This window comes from Podarcis cretensis (genome assembly GCF_951804945.1).
Source record: "Podarcis cretensis genome assembly, chromosome: 4".
Lineage (NCBI taxonomy): Eukaryota > Metazoa > Chordata > Lepidosauria > Squamata > Lacertidae > Podarcis > Podarcis cretensis.
Genome location: NC_137173.1, coordinates 27,129,814 through 27,143,877, shown reverse-complemented (window position 1 = coordinate 27,143,877; position 14,064 = coordinate 27,129,814). Strand labels below are relative to the sequence as shown.

Sequence of the window (14,064 nt, the reverse complement as noted above, 5' to 3'; positions counted from 1 at the left end):
ATATCCAGATGCCGTTCAGATCTATGTCTGTACAGCCTGACTAACTCTACAACATCTGTTTCTTCTAGGTTCTGCTGTTGGGTAATTCATTATTAGGAGCAACCAAAAAGTCCCCAAGATATGACAAGCTTCCAAGTTCTCTAGAACTCTTTATCAGGCAAGAAGTTGCATATGTTGTGGTGAAATGAGGGAGATTTCCAGAACGATTCAGCTAGATATTGCTACCATAAGGTCAGCTTGCAGGCATATCTTTAGGTGCCAGGGAATGTTATTGTTTTGGTTACTATGTTGTGTATTTTTGTGTTTTTATATTGTAAACCGCCCTGTGATCCTGGGACGAAGGATGGTAAATAAATACATACAGTAAATAAATACATATATAATTGCATTATTGGCATAGACATTTGCCTCATGGCTACAGCATCTTGACAAATCTTTCCTCTTCCTCCTATGCTTTCCTCCTCCAACTGTACTGATCATAAGCTTTAAAGTAAATCTTATATTGCTCATACCTAGAACTAACTTAGTTGGTCTTTAAGGTGCTACTGGAAGGAATTTTTTTATTTTGTTTTGACTATGGCAGACCAACACGGCTACCTATCTATAACTGGTTATATTGCACCATTTAAAAAGAAAACACAGATGGGGTTGCATTAGAGAGGGAGAAACTGCATGTCTTTTTCTCAGTTTTCTTTGCATCATGCCCACAAAAATGCCACATGCTTCATGACTCACTATAACAGAGGCTGAAGTTTCGCTTCATTTTTAAAAAATGTGTCTGTCTCATGAAGAGGGACTTAATGCACCTACTCATCATCCCACACCTCTTCACTAGCATGGTGCAATCTCAGTGGCCCAGTGGTATTTTTTGTAGGAATGAAATTCCTAATTTCTGCTGCATTCAACATTTTTACCAATTCTAAACTGTAGTAGTTTTTATTTTTTTACCATTTCCAGCAAATAATCTACTTTGTTCTGACAATCTTCTTGTCAGTTCCGAGGAACTGCAATTCTTCTCCCCACATGATCTGCCAGGGTCATGTTGCATTGCATTTTGGAAATAAGAGACGAAAATAATAGTTTACTTGTAGATTGGCCAGCAAACACAAGATACAACAAACAACATTAAACTTCTAAAACTATTGTTAATATAACAACGGCTTGCAAATTAGAATAACACAGTAAATAAGGGTGTGCACAATGAATCAAGCAGTTAAATTGCCTTAATTAGCATATTCCAGCTGTAAACTCATATAACAAAAAATGATTAGGTAATATGTTGCATTTTTTTAATTACGTGGATGTGGAGCTTAGAAACATGCATTATTTTTTTACTATGATATTGTAAACTTATTTATTAGATTATTAGCCTTAAAACATTGTACTAGAACACCAAGATTCCCTTTGTACCAAACTTAGAATATACCAGTTACCCACAATGAGTGATTGTTGTTGTGTTCAAAATGGTATGTTCCATGCGTCAAATGGTGAATTATACCCAAAGGTGTTGTTACTTGCTTACTTATTTGCCATTTCACCTTTTTTTTTTTGTATGGGTTGTTATCATCGTCAGTTTTGATTTCTTATGGAGTTGTGTTTCAGGGAATGATCTAGATCTATGAATATAGATAGGAGATTTTCTTTAAGACTGTCTCCATCTTTCTTAAGCTGGTGAGCAGAAGAGCTTATTCAATGCATTTATATCCCATCTTTTTCTCCAAGGAGTACATGGTTCACCCCCTCCATTGGTGCCTGCGGCAACCCTGTGAGGTAGGTTAAGAGCCTGTGACTGGCCCAGGGTAGCCCGGTGGCCTTTGTGGCTGAGTGGGGATTTGGGCCCTGATCTCCCAGGTCCTGGTCCCAGCTTCCTAGAGTTATTCTAATATGGAGTAGCTATTTAAATTAAGTAGGCAAATAAATATGGGGAAAGCAAAATGCCACTTAGAAAAGGATCTGGAATATTTTCCTTGAAGCCTGAATTTGTCTTATTTTGGATTTTTTTATATGATGTTTTAATGTGTTATAAACTGCTAGGATATTTTTTCTTTAAAATATAAAGCAGCATAGAAATAATAATAATAATAATAATAATAATAATAATAATAATAATAATCAGCAGCAGCCTTAATGCCATGTTTGAGCAGCTCAGGGCTACATCTTTGTTTTTGGCACATGTTTAAAACAATCCATTAGTATTATTAAGTAATTCACTAATGGCTCCTTGTTATCTTGGAAAAAAGTGAAATGTGGAGTGCAACAGAATTATGCCCTGGATCTGTTGTTTTTCAGTGTATTTATAAACGGCTTGGATTAAGGAGTTGAGGGAATGCTAATCAAATATGCAGATAGCACAAGCTAACAAAATGAATTTCAGTGGGGACAAATGTAAGATTCTACACTTAGACAGGAAGAACCAGCTGCACCAGTATAAGATGGGAGACACCTGGCTTGCCAGTAGTACATGTGAAAAGGATCAAGGGGTCTTAAACATGAGTCAGCAGTGTGATGCAGCAGCAGCAGCAGGAAAAAAAACCTAGATGCCTGTGCGAAACCCTCCAGCAGGATCTGAGCGCAAGAGCTGTCTCCCCTTCATGGTCTCCAGCAACTGTTATTTGGAAGCATTCCTGCCTCCAGCTGTGGAGACAGAGAGTACCCATAGTTTCTAGTAGCCAATGGTAGTCTTTGCCATGAATTTATACAGTCATCTTTTAAAGCCATCTAAGTTATTGGCCATCACTGCCTTCTATGGGAGCAAGTTCCATACTTTAACTTTGCAGTGAGTGAAGAAGTTATTTCTTTTGTCTGTCCTGAATTTTCCAACTTTCTGCTTCTTGAATATCCATGAGTTCTAATGTTAAACTAGATAGAGAATAGCTTTCTCATTTCTATTCTTTTAAATAATATTTATTAAAGTTTTGAAAGTTACAGAAAGAAAAAAGAAAAAGAATTAAACATAACAAAACCAGGGACTTCCGGTCGGCGCCAGCGTTTAATGGCGGTCCGAGCCTCGAGCTCCGAGGCAGGACTGCTTCGCTAGTTCGGGTCTTACCCGCTACGGCGAGCGGGGGACCCCTAAAATCACAGGCGCGGAGCCTGTGAACAAAGGAGATTCGGTGGGCACCTTTTGCGCCCCCCGGCACTGTGAAGGAGCCTTTTTAAAGGCTTCTGAGCGGCATCGGGGTAAGCGCGGTGCTGAGAGTCGTCACCCAGCTAGCGGAGTGAAGCCGCGTCGCCATGAACGGAGAGCGCCGATTCCTTCCTGTAACTGGAAATTGACTACAACACCCGTGAGTAAGATTGGAAATTGACGGGACACTAAAATAAGAAATTTGGCTGAAAACGGGAAAGGCATAAATTAAGGAAGTCTGCCTCCCCGGAGCTGCAGGAGAAACAAAGCAACGAAAAATCAAGCTGCATTTGAAGGGAACTTTTCTTTTTTTTTTAAGCTGTCAAACTGACATCGGACTTAAATTTCCCCCCCGACAGGCAGGAGAAGGGGGGAAGGGATTGGGACATTGTTAACCTGCTGGAAAATTAGTGGGAAAATAAGACCTTCCACTGTCAAACCCCCCCAGGACGGGCTGCCCAAACAAGACACCGGGATATGAACTGTCATTTAAAACTCTTTAAAGTGGGGGCTTGTTTGTAACAAAGTTACTGGACTTTAGATTTACCCTGTTGCATTTTGGCTACATAGAAGACAGAGGGTTTACGGTTTGGACATTGGAAACTACTGGCTACTGTTATACTTTCTTGCTCCTTTGTTTTTCCTTGCCATCTGGATACAATTGAATGCTCCCTCTAGAGGGTCTCAAGTGAAATTGTTGCATTTGGAAAAGTAACAGTGGGATTTTCCACTTGGAAACTAATTCTGTGAAAACGACCTTGAGGATATGAGTGGCCCAACAGAAGAGATAGTAACAAGGCTTAAAGCAAAACAATCCCAGAAGAAAAGGGGCTCGATATCAGGAACTGCACCAGCTGCACAGGAAAAAACAGCAGCTTCTATGGATCCTATGACACAGGCACTCCTTAAAATAAATCAATCTCTGGAAGCACTGACAAAGCTGTCGACAGAGAACTCCAAAAAATTAACAGAGTTGACAACAAGACTAGATGTTAATACAGCCAGCGTAAAGTCTAATACAGATTCTATAAATAGATTAATCCAGGAGAGCTCTGAAACACGAAAGATTGCAGAAAGTGCAAAAACTACGGCTGAGGAGACAAGGGAAAAGTTTGGGCCTATTATTAAAAAAGTGAATGAGCATGATGCAGCCCTCTCTTTACTGGAACTTCAGAGGAAAGAGAAGAATTTAAAACTAAGACTGGTTCCTGAAGGGGAAGGGGACAACCTTGTGGAATTCCTTACAGAGAACTTTGCAGTTTTTTGGCAAGAGGAATGGGCGGAAGATGATGAATTTGAGATAACAACAGCCTTCCGGCTGGGCAGGAGGCAGGACAAGAAACCAAGGGATTGTCTAATTACACTGAGATCAAAAGAAGAAAGAGATAAAATATTGAACTTGCACTATCAAAAGGCACTGGTGATCCAAAACTGTCAAATACAGATCTTTAAGGACATTCCCAAGTATATTTTAGAGGTGAGAACCTTCTATAAAAGCTTAGCAGACCTGTTGAAGAAAAACACCATACCATTCAGATGGGAGTTCCCACAAGGACTGTCCTTTAACTTTAAAGGAAGAAAGATCAAAATAAAAACAATTCAGGACAAAGAACAATTTCTGGAGAGATACCTGGAGGATTTGCAGAAAGGAACTGTAGAGGAGAAAGAACCACCTGATATAGCAGATCTATCATTTGGACTTTTACCACCACCATCGGAGGAAGAACAGAAGCTTGGAGCAGTTGGAGGAACAGGTACTTAAACACAAAATGTCTCTGCAACTTCTTAGTTGGAACTGTAATGGCTTGAACCTTCCTCGGAAAAGACGACAAGTTTTTCACATTTTGAAGAGAGAACAATTAGATGTAATATGTTTGCAAGAAACCCATATTGCCAGGATACACAGGAAATTATTGATAAATAAGAGACTTGGTCAAGAATTTATCTCATCAGACAAAGTGAAGAAAAGAGGTGTGGTGATCTATGCAAAGGAAAAATTGGCTCCAAAATTGATATTTAAAGATGAACAAGGAAGATACCTGGCAATTGAAATACAAATCCAAGGAGAAAAGATTTTGATTGTTGGAGTATATGCCCCAAATGAGGGGAAGGCCGAATTCTTTAAGAAGTTGCATGAGACACTAGTTGACTTTATAGACTATAAAATCGTAATGATGGGAGATATGAATGGAGTTGTCTCAACAAACATGGATAAAGCACAGAGACAAGTGATCTCAAAAGAAGGGAGACTACCAAAGATCTTTTTTGAAATGACTGAAACTATGGACTTGATTGATATTTGGAGAACAAGGAATCCTCTAGAGAGAGAGGGAACTTTCTTTTCTGAGGCAAAAATGACATGGACAAGAATAGACCAAATTTGGATTTCTAGCAGTCTGGCGTCAAGAACAAAAAAAGTAGAAATATGCCCAAAAACTTGCTCCGACCATAATGCTGTGAAGATGGAGATGAAACTAACAACAACTGGATCCTTTAGATGGAGAATGAATGACACCCTATTTAGAGATGAAGAGATTTACAAGAAGGCCCTTAAAACATTAAAATATTATTTTGAGATTAACAGGAAAACAGATGTGGAGAAAAGAACAATTTGGGACGCAAGCAAAGCCGTGATGCGAGGTTTCCTAATTCAACAGAATTCTATAAAGAGGAAGAAACAAAACGAGAGGAAAGAAAAAATCCTAGAAAAAATAAAAGAAGGAGAGAAGAAATTGAGGTCCAAACCAAAGTCCCATGAGATTTTGAGAGAAATAAAGTTTTATCAGATGCAGTACATGGAGCTCATGAACCAACAAATAGAATGGAAGATAAAGCGAATGAAACAAAGAACTTTCGAATCAGCGGATAAATGTGGGAAACTTCTGTCATGGCAATTGAAAAAAAGGCAGAAAATGAACACCGTGACAAGTCTAGAAATGGATGGAAAAATTATCCACAAACCTAATGAGATAAACAATTGTTTTCAAAGTTTCTTTAAGAAATTGTATGCACAAGGGCCAATTAATGAACAAGAAATAGAAGAATTCATCAGAAAATACGGCTTACCAAAAATTCCAGAACAAAGTAAAAGGATCTTAAATGAGGAAATAACAGAACAAGAAATAGAGGGTGCCATCCAAAATATGAAATTGGGAAAATCACCAGGACCAGACGGCCTGACGGCTAAATACTACAAAATGCTGAAAGAATGGTTGATACAACCATTGAAGGAAGTTTGCAATGAAATTCTGAAGGGGAAAAAGGCACCTGAATCGTGGAAAGAGGCTTTCATCTCACTTATACCGAAAACAGAAACTGAGAAGAACCAGGTCAGAAACTACCGCCCTATATCTTTACTCAATGTGGATTACAAAATTTTTGCAGACATTTTGGCAAAAAGATTGAAAAGAGTGTTGATAGAGGAGATTCATAAGGACCAAACAGGCTTTCTCCCAGGGAGACATATGTCAGACAATGTGAGGAACATTATAGACATTTTGGAGTTGCTAGATGTTGACATTAACAGGAAAGCAGTTCTGATTTTTGTGGACGCGGAGAAAGCCTTTGACAATATCTGTTGGACTTTTATGAAAAAGAATCTCCAAGGGATGGGGGTAGGTCAAGGTTTTGAAAACGGTATAGGTGCAATATATTCCAAACAAAAGGCCAAGTTAATTGTAAACAATGTGGTAACAGAAGAAATACCCATAGAAAAAGGTACACGGCAGGGATGCCCAATATCCCCTTTGCTTTTTATATCAGTCCTGGAGGTTTTGTTAAACATGATTAGAAAGGACCAGTTGGTTAAAGGAGTTCAGGTCGGAGTTAGACATTACAAATTAAGAGCATTCGCAGATGATCTAGTATTGACCTTGCAACAGCCAGACACTAGTACTAAAAGAGTATTAGAATTAATTGAAATATTTGGTCGAGTAGCAGGTTTCAAATTGAACAAACAAAAAACGAAAGTGTTGGAAAAAAATTTAACAATGGAAGAAAGAGAGAGTTTTCAGAATGAAACAGGCTTGGAAATAACAAAAAGGGTAAAATACCTGGGGTTAAACTTAACATCCAAGAATGTGAATCTATTTAAGGATAATTATGAAAAAAGTTGGTCAGAGGTAAAGAAGGATCTGGAAATATGGTCAAGGTTGAAACTTTCCTTGTTAGGCCGAATTGCTACTATTAAGATGAATGTATTGCCTAGAATGCTGTTTTTATTCCAGACGTTGCAGATTTTGGACAAGATGGACTGTTTCAAGAAGTGGCAGAAAGACATATCAAAATTTGTCTGGCAGGGCAAAAAGCCCAGAATAAAATTTAAGATTTTAACTGATGCAAAGGATAGAGGGGGGTTTGCCCTGCCGGACTTAAGACTTTATTATGAATCGGCAGCTTTCTGCTGGTTGAAACACTGGCTACTTCTTGAGAACACTGACATTTTGGACCTGGAAGGGTACAACAATAGCTTTGGTTGGCATGCATACTTATGGTACGACAAGGTAAAGGTGTATAAAAGTTTTAAAAACCATATTGTAAGGAAAGCATTGTATAATGTTTGGATTAGATATAAAGATCTGCTGGAAAGTAAAACCCCTAGGTGGGTATCACCAATGGAAGCTAGGGAAGTAAAAAAGCTTAGTATGGACTCTAAATGGCCAAAATATCATGAGATTCTAGAATATGATGGTGAAAGGGTGAAACTTCAGAGTTACGAGAAACTAAAGCCTAAGGTTCGAGATTGGTTGCACTATCATCAGATAAATGAGACATTTAAACAGGACAGGAAAATAGGATTTCAGAAAGAGAGGTCAAAACTAGAAACAGAATTGTTGGAACCCAATACTAAGAACTTATCAAAAATGTATAACTTGCTGTTGAAATGGAATACACAGGATGAAACGGTGAAATCAGCAATGATTAAATGGGCACAAGATATTGGTCATGATATTATGTTTGCTGACTGGGAACAGTTATGGACCACCGGTATCAAATTTACTGCATGTAATGCTTTAAAAGAAAATATTATGAAAATGATCTATCGGTGGTACATGACCCCAGTCAAGCTTGCAAAAATTTACCACTTGCCTAATAATAAGTGTTGGAAATGTAATGAGACTGAAGGCACCTTCTACCACCTTTGGTGGACCTGCCCAAAGGTTAAAGCTTTCTGGGAAATGATCTATAATGAAATTAAGAAGGTCCTTAAGTGGACTTTTCCTAAGAAACCAGAGGCTTTTCTCTTGGGCATGGTTGGCCAAGTGGTGTTAAGGAAGGATAGGATTTTCTTTATGTATGCCACTACAGCAGCAAGAATTCTACTGGCAAAGTATTGGAAGATGCAAGAACTACCTACTCTGGAAGAATGGCAAACAAAGGTGATCGACTTTATGGGACTGGCCGAGATGACGGGCAGAATCCGTGACCAGGGGAAAGAGACAGTGGAAGAGGACTGGAAGAAATTTAAAATATATCTTAAAAACAATTGTAAAATTGAGGAATGTTAAGATGTCAGGGGGTAAGAGGTAAAGAATTGCAGCAGTAATCAAAAAAACTAAAGGAAACTTTATGAAAGGGAATTAAGACAATGGACCTAAGGGTTGCTAAAGAACCATTAAACAAGGATGCAGGGATGGGGAGGTATGGGGAAGTCAAAGGAAAGAAGGGTATGAAATGATGATTTTGAAGCTATATTGTTTTATATTGTTTTTATTATCTGTCTGAAAAACGAATAAAAATTATTTAAAAAAAAAAATAAACATAACAAAACCATACAATACAACCCTAAAACAAAAATATTACATATACATAACAAAAATAAAACAAAAACAGTTAAAAAAGAAAAAAGAAACACAACCAATACTTTCAATGTTATTAACTTTCTTTTGCTTGTTTCAGCGACCTCCTCACACCTCCCTTTTTTGTATTCCACTTCGATTATTTGTTTCAGCAAATCCTTTCCATCTTCCTCAATCTTCTGTCCTATCATTTAACTTAACAAATTCTAACGTTATTTTTTCCTTTAATCCAATTACAATCTATTATACTTAATTCTTTATAACATTTCTGCTAAAGCCATGTAACTTCATTCCAACATCTTTCTAACATTCCTTAATTTTACAATATTTCTGTAAATAATCTTTAAATTTCTTCCAATCTTCTTCCACCGACTCTTCTCCCTGGTCTCGGATTCTGCCAGTCATTTCCGCCAGTTCCATGTAGTCCATCACCTTCATCTGCCATTCTTCCCGGGTGGGTAGATCTTGTGTCTTCCAGTACTTTGCAATAAGTATTCTTGCTGCTGTTGTAGCATACATAAAGAAAGTTCTATCCTTCTTTGGCACCAATTGGCCGACCATGCCCAGGAGAAAGGCCTCTGGTTTCTTCAAAAAAGTATATTTAAATACCTTTTTCATTTCATTCTAAATCATTTCCCAGAAAGTCTTAATCCTTGGGCATGTCCACCAAAGGTGAAAGAATGTGCCTTCGGTCTCTTTACATTTCCAACATTTATTATCGGGCAAATGATAAATTTTTGCAAGCTTGACTGGTGTCATGTACCACCTGTAAATCATTTTCATTATATTCTCTCTTAAGGCATTACATGCCGTAAATTTCATACCTGTGGTCCATAACTGTTCCCAGTCAGCCATCATAATATTATGTCCAACATCTTGTGGCCATTTAATCATAGCTGATTTTACCGTTTCTGTTGAATGGTTTCTTTAACTGTAAAGGTTCATCATTGTTCCACCCGATGTGTATGTCTTTAAGGGGCCAGAGCAAGGGCCAGAGCTAAATAACAAGACCCAGCTTTACAGCTGTGAAACATAGCAGGTGCTGCTGAGTTGTACTGATTAAGGTGTGTCAGCATTTGCTTGTAGTATATAAGGAGCAGCACCTAGCTCTCCCATTACCCTGGGGGATGGGTTAATGGTTGGGTCTGGTTTGTTGTTAATGTATCTAGTGTATAAGGAGTTTTTGGTTTTTTTTGTAATTAAAACCTTGTTTAAGTTATTTTTGAGTCCCTTTCTTTTTAATGCATGGTCTCCCCAGAAAGCTCTCTGCAGCGCTACTATAAACTGCAAATAGCCAACAGTTTCATCCTGAGTATTCCATTTCAACAGCAAGTTATACATTCTTGACAAGTTCTTTCTTTTGGGATCTAACAGCTCTATTTCCAATTTTGATTTTTCCACCTGGAAGCCAATTTTTTTGTCCAGATTATATGCCTCCATTATTTGATAATAATGGAGCCAATCCCGCACTCTATGAGAAGAGCTTTCTCTATCCACTTCATGCCGTGCATAATTTTGTAAACTTATATCATGTTGCCTCTTACTCACCTTTTCTAGTCTAAACTATAAAGTCCCAAACACTGCAGCCTTTCTGCACAGGGGAGGCACTCCATCCTCTTGATCATTTTGGTTGCCCTTTTCTGAACTTTTTTTCCACTTCTACAATATCTTTTTTGAGGCGAGGTGACCAGTACTGTACACAGGTTTCCAAATGTGTTTGCACCGTAGAGTTGTATAGTGGCATTATGATATCAATAGTTCATTTTCAATTCCTTTCCTAATGATCCCTAGCGTGGAATTTGCCTTTTTCACAGCTGGCACACACTGGGTCTGTCAGTGCAAGCATTTCAATCCTCCCTCTCCTTCACTGCACACTGTTCTGTAGGTTGTTCTGATCCCCCCCAAACCAACAGGGAGGGGGCATGTGGGGGTAGCATTGCAGGGATCACTGTTGCTCTAGCAGAGGTCTTTGTGTAGGCTTCTGCTGATGATACCCATTCCTTGAATCTAGCCTATTATGTTCACCTAAAGTGTGAATTTTACAGGTGTTTGGAAACATGTAGGTACATTTATCAGAGAACCTGAAAGTGTTGCTGTGCAATGCCAGGTCAATGATTCATAAGACCACTGCCATCCATGACTTGATCATGGATGGAGGACTTGACCTGGCATGTGTAACAGAGACTTGGTTGGATGAAGCAGATGGGCCTGTCCTTGCCGCTGCTTGTCCACCAGGTTTCTCTTACGCACAGCAACCCAGGTCATGTGGGCGGGGAGGGGGGGTTGCAGTGATTTTTAGGAAGTCATTAGTTTGCACCAGGCGTCCTATTGGGAAGACCCAATTTTCCGAGTGCATGTTCTGGAAGTTGGGCAATAGGGGCAGTACAGGATTCCTTTTGGTGTACCGACCTCCCCGCTGCACCAAGGATTCCCTGCCCGAGCTGCTTCAGGTCATGGCGGATGTTCTCCTGGAGACACCTAGCTTGGTTGTCCTAGGGGATTTTAACATCCATGCCGACACGACCTTACAAGGGGCCGCTCGGGACTTCGTGGAAAGCATGGCCTCCATGGGGCTGTCCCTGAATAAGTCTGGCCCAACCCATAGCCGCGGACATGCCTTGGACCTGGTGTTTACCTCTATGGATGTTGGTGATCTGACACTAAGTAAAAGTGAAACGAAAGAAGTGCCATGGTCAGATCACTTCCTGGTGCAACTGGACTTCTCTATGACCCATCCCCTCTGCAGGGAGGTGAGACCGATTCAGATGGTCCGCCCCCACCACTTAATGGATCCAAATGGTTTCCAGAGAGTGGTAGGGGATGCTTTATCCCATGTTGATGGCCTTTCAGCCGATTCCCTGGTGGCCCGCTGGAATGTGGAGTTAACCAGGGCTATTGACTGTTTGGCTCCGAAGCGCCCTCTCCGATTGCATGGAGCCCGGAGAGCCCCGTGGTTTTCCACGGATCTGAGGGCAATGAAACAATCGTTGAGACGGCTAGAGCGCCGGTGGCGGATAACTCATTCCGAATCTGACCAGACACAGGTTAGAGCTCAACGTCGAGCCTACCAAGTGGCGATAGCGATGGCGAAGAAGACTTTCTTCACCGCCTCTATTGCATCTGCAGAAAACAGCAGCAGGAGACTCTTTCAGGTGGTTCACAATTTAGCGGAACCACCTGTAACATCGGGGCCCAGTACGGGCCATATGTTCTCCTGCAATGATTTTGCAAATTTTTTTGCAGATAAAATCGCTCAGATTCGGGAAGAAGTAGACTCCACCGTGGGAGCAGGGCCGGGGCGGGAGAGTGCTAGAGTCCTGTCTGGTCAAGTTGTGTGGGATCAATTCCAATCTGTTACCTCCGAGGATGTGGACAGGCTGCTTGGACGAGTGAAGCCAACCACCTGTCTCCTGGATCCTTGCCCATCCTGGCTTATAAAAGCTAGCCGGGAAGGACTGGGCGATGGGCTTCATGGGGTGGTGAATGCTTCCCTCCATGAGGGAGCCTTCTCAGACCCGCTGAAAGAGGCGGTTATTAAACCGCTTCTTAAAAAACCATCTTTAGATGCGGCCACGATGGCCAATTATCGCCCAGTCTCAAACCTTCCACTCTTGGGCAAGGTGATTGAGCGAGTGGTTGCTGAACAACTCCAGGCACGCCTGGAAGAAGCGGGCCATTTGGATCCCTTCCAGTCGGGATTCAGGCCTCATCATGGGACTGAAACTGCCTTGGTCGCACTGGTTGATGATCTCCGGCGGGCTAGGGACAAAGGTGAGAGCTGTTTCCTAGTTCTGCTGGATCTCTCAGCGGCGTTTGATACCATCGACCATAACATCCTTCTGGACCGTCTTGAGGGGCTGGGAGCTGGGGGCACTGTCATACAGTGGTTCCGCTCCTTCCTCCTGGGCCGTGTTCAGAAAGTGGTGGTGGGGGATGAGTGTTCAGACCCCTGGGCTCTCACTTGTGGGGTGCCTCAGGGTTCTGTCCTCTCCCCCATGCTTTTCAACATTTACATGCAGCCACTGGGAGAGATCATCAGGAGGTTTGGGCTGGGTGTTCATCAGTATGCAGATGATACCCAGCTCTACCTCTCTTTTAAATCAGAACCAGTGAAGGCGGTGAAGGTCCTGTGTGAGTGTCTGGAAGCGGCTGGAGGATGGATGGCGGCTAACAGATTGAGGTTGAATCCTGACAAGACAGAAGTACTGTTTTTGGGGGACAGGAGGCGGGCAGGTGTGGAGGATTCCCTGGTCCTGAATGGGGTAACTGTGCCCCTGAAGGACCAGGTGCGCAGCCTGGGAGTCATTTTGGACTCACAGCTGTCCATGGAGGCACAGGTCAAATCTGTATCCAGGGCAGCTGTTTACCAGCTCCATCTGGTACGTAGGCTGAGACCCTATCTGCCTGCAGACTGTCTCGCCAGAGTGGTACATGCTCTGGTTATCTCCCGCTTGGACTACTGCAATGTGCTCTACGTGGGGCTACCTTTGAAGGTGACCCGGAAACTACAACTAATCCAGAATGCGGCAGCTAGACTGGTGACTGGGAGCGGCCGCCGAGACCATATAACACCGGTCTTGAAAGACCTACATTGGCTCCCAGTACGTTTCCGAGCACAATTCAAAGTGTTCGTGCTGACCTTTAAAGCCCTAAATGGCCTCGATCCAGTATATCTGAAGGAGCGTCTCCTCCCCCATCGTTCTGCCCGGGCACTGAGGTCCAGCTCCGAGGGCCTTCTGGCGGTTCCCTCACTGCGAGAGGCCAAGTTACAGGGAACCAGGCAGAGGGCCTTCTCGGTAGTGGCGCCCACCCTGTGGAATGCCCTCCCATCAGATGTCAAAGCGATAGACAACTACCTGACATTCAGAAGACATCTGAAGGCAGCCCTGTTCAGGGAAGTTTTTAATATGTGACATTTTAGTGTATTTTTCATCTTTGTTGGAAGCCGCCCAGAGTGGCTGGGGAAACCCAGCCAGATGGGCGGGGTACAAATAATAAATTATTATTATTATTATTATTATTATTATTATTATTATTATTATTATTACCAACTGTTATTTTTTCACTTACAATGTGGGAAATGGTTTTTAGACAGTGAAGTCAAACCCTAAAGGTGAAATTGGGTTGCAGTCCCGTTCT

At 41.4% G+C, this 14,064-nt stretch overlaps 1 protein-coding gene across 8 annotated transcripts in view; it reads left to right on the top strand.

Moving 5' to 3' along the window:
- FLT1 (fms related receptor tyrosine kinase 1) overlaps positions 1-14,064 on the top strand; it is a 147,815-nt gene that overhangs the window by 13,910 nt on the left and 119,841 nt on the right. For 4 of the 8 annotated variants that reach the window (XM_079973352.1, XM_079973356.1, XM_079973354.1 and 1 more), the window contains exon 3: positions 69-231. The exons of 3 other annotated variants lie outside the window; for them this stretch is intronic. The gene's annotated coding sequence lies outside the window, so the exon portion shown is untranslated. Of the gene's footprint in view, positions 1-68; positions 232-1,749; positions 1,771-14,064 lie in introns of those variants that run through there. One more of the 8 variants, XM_079973353.1, reaches the window with a different exon arrangement.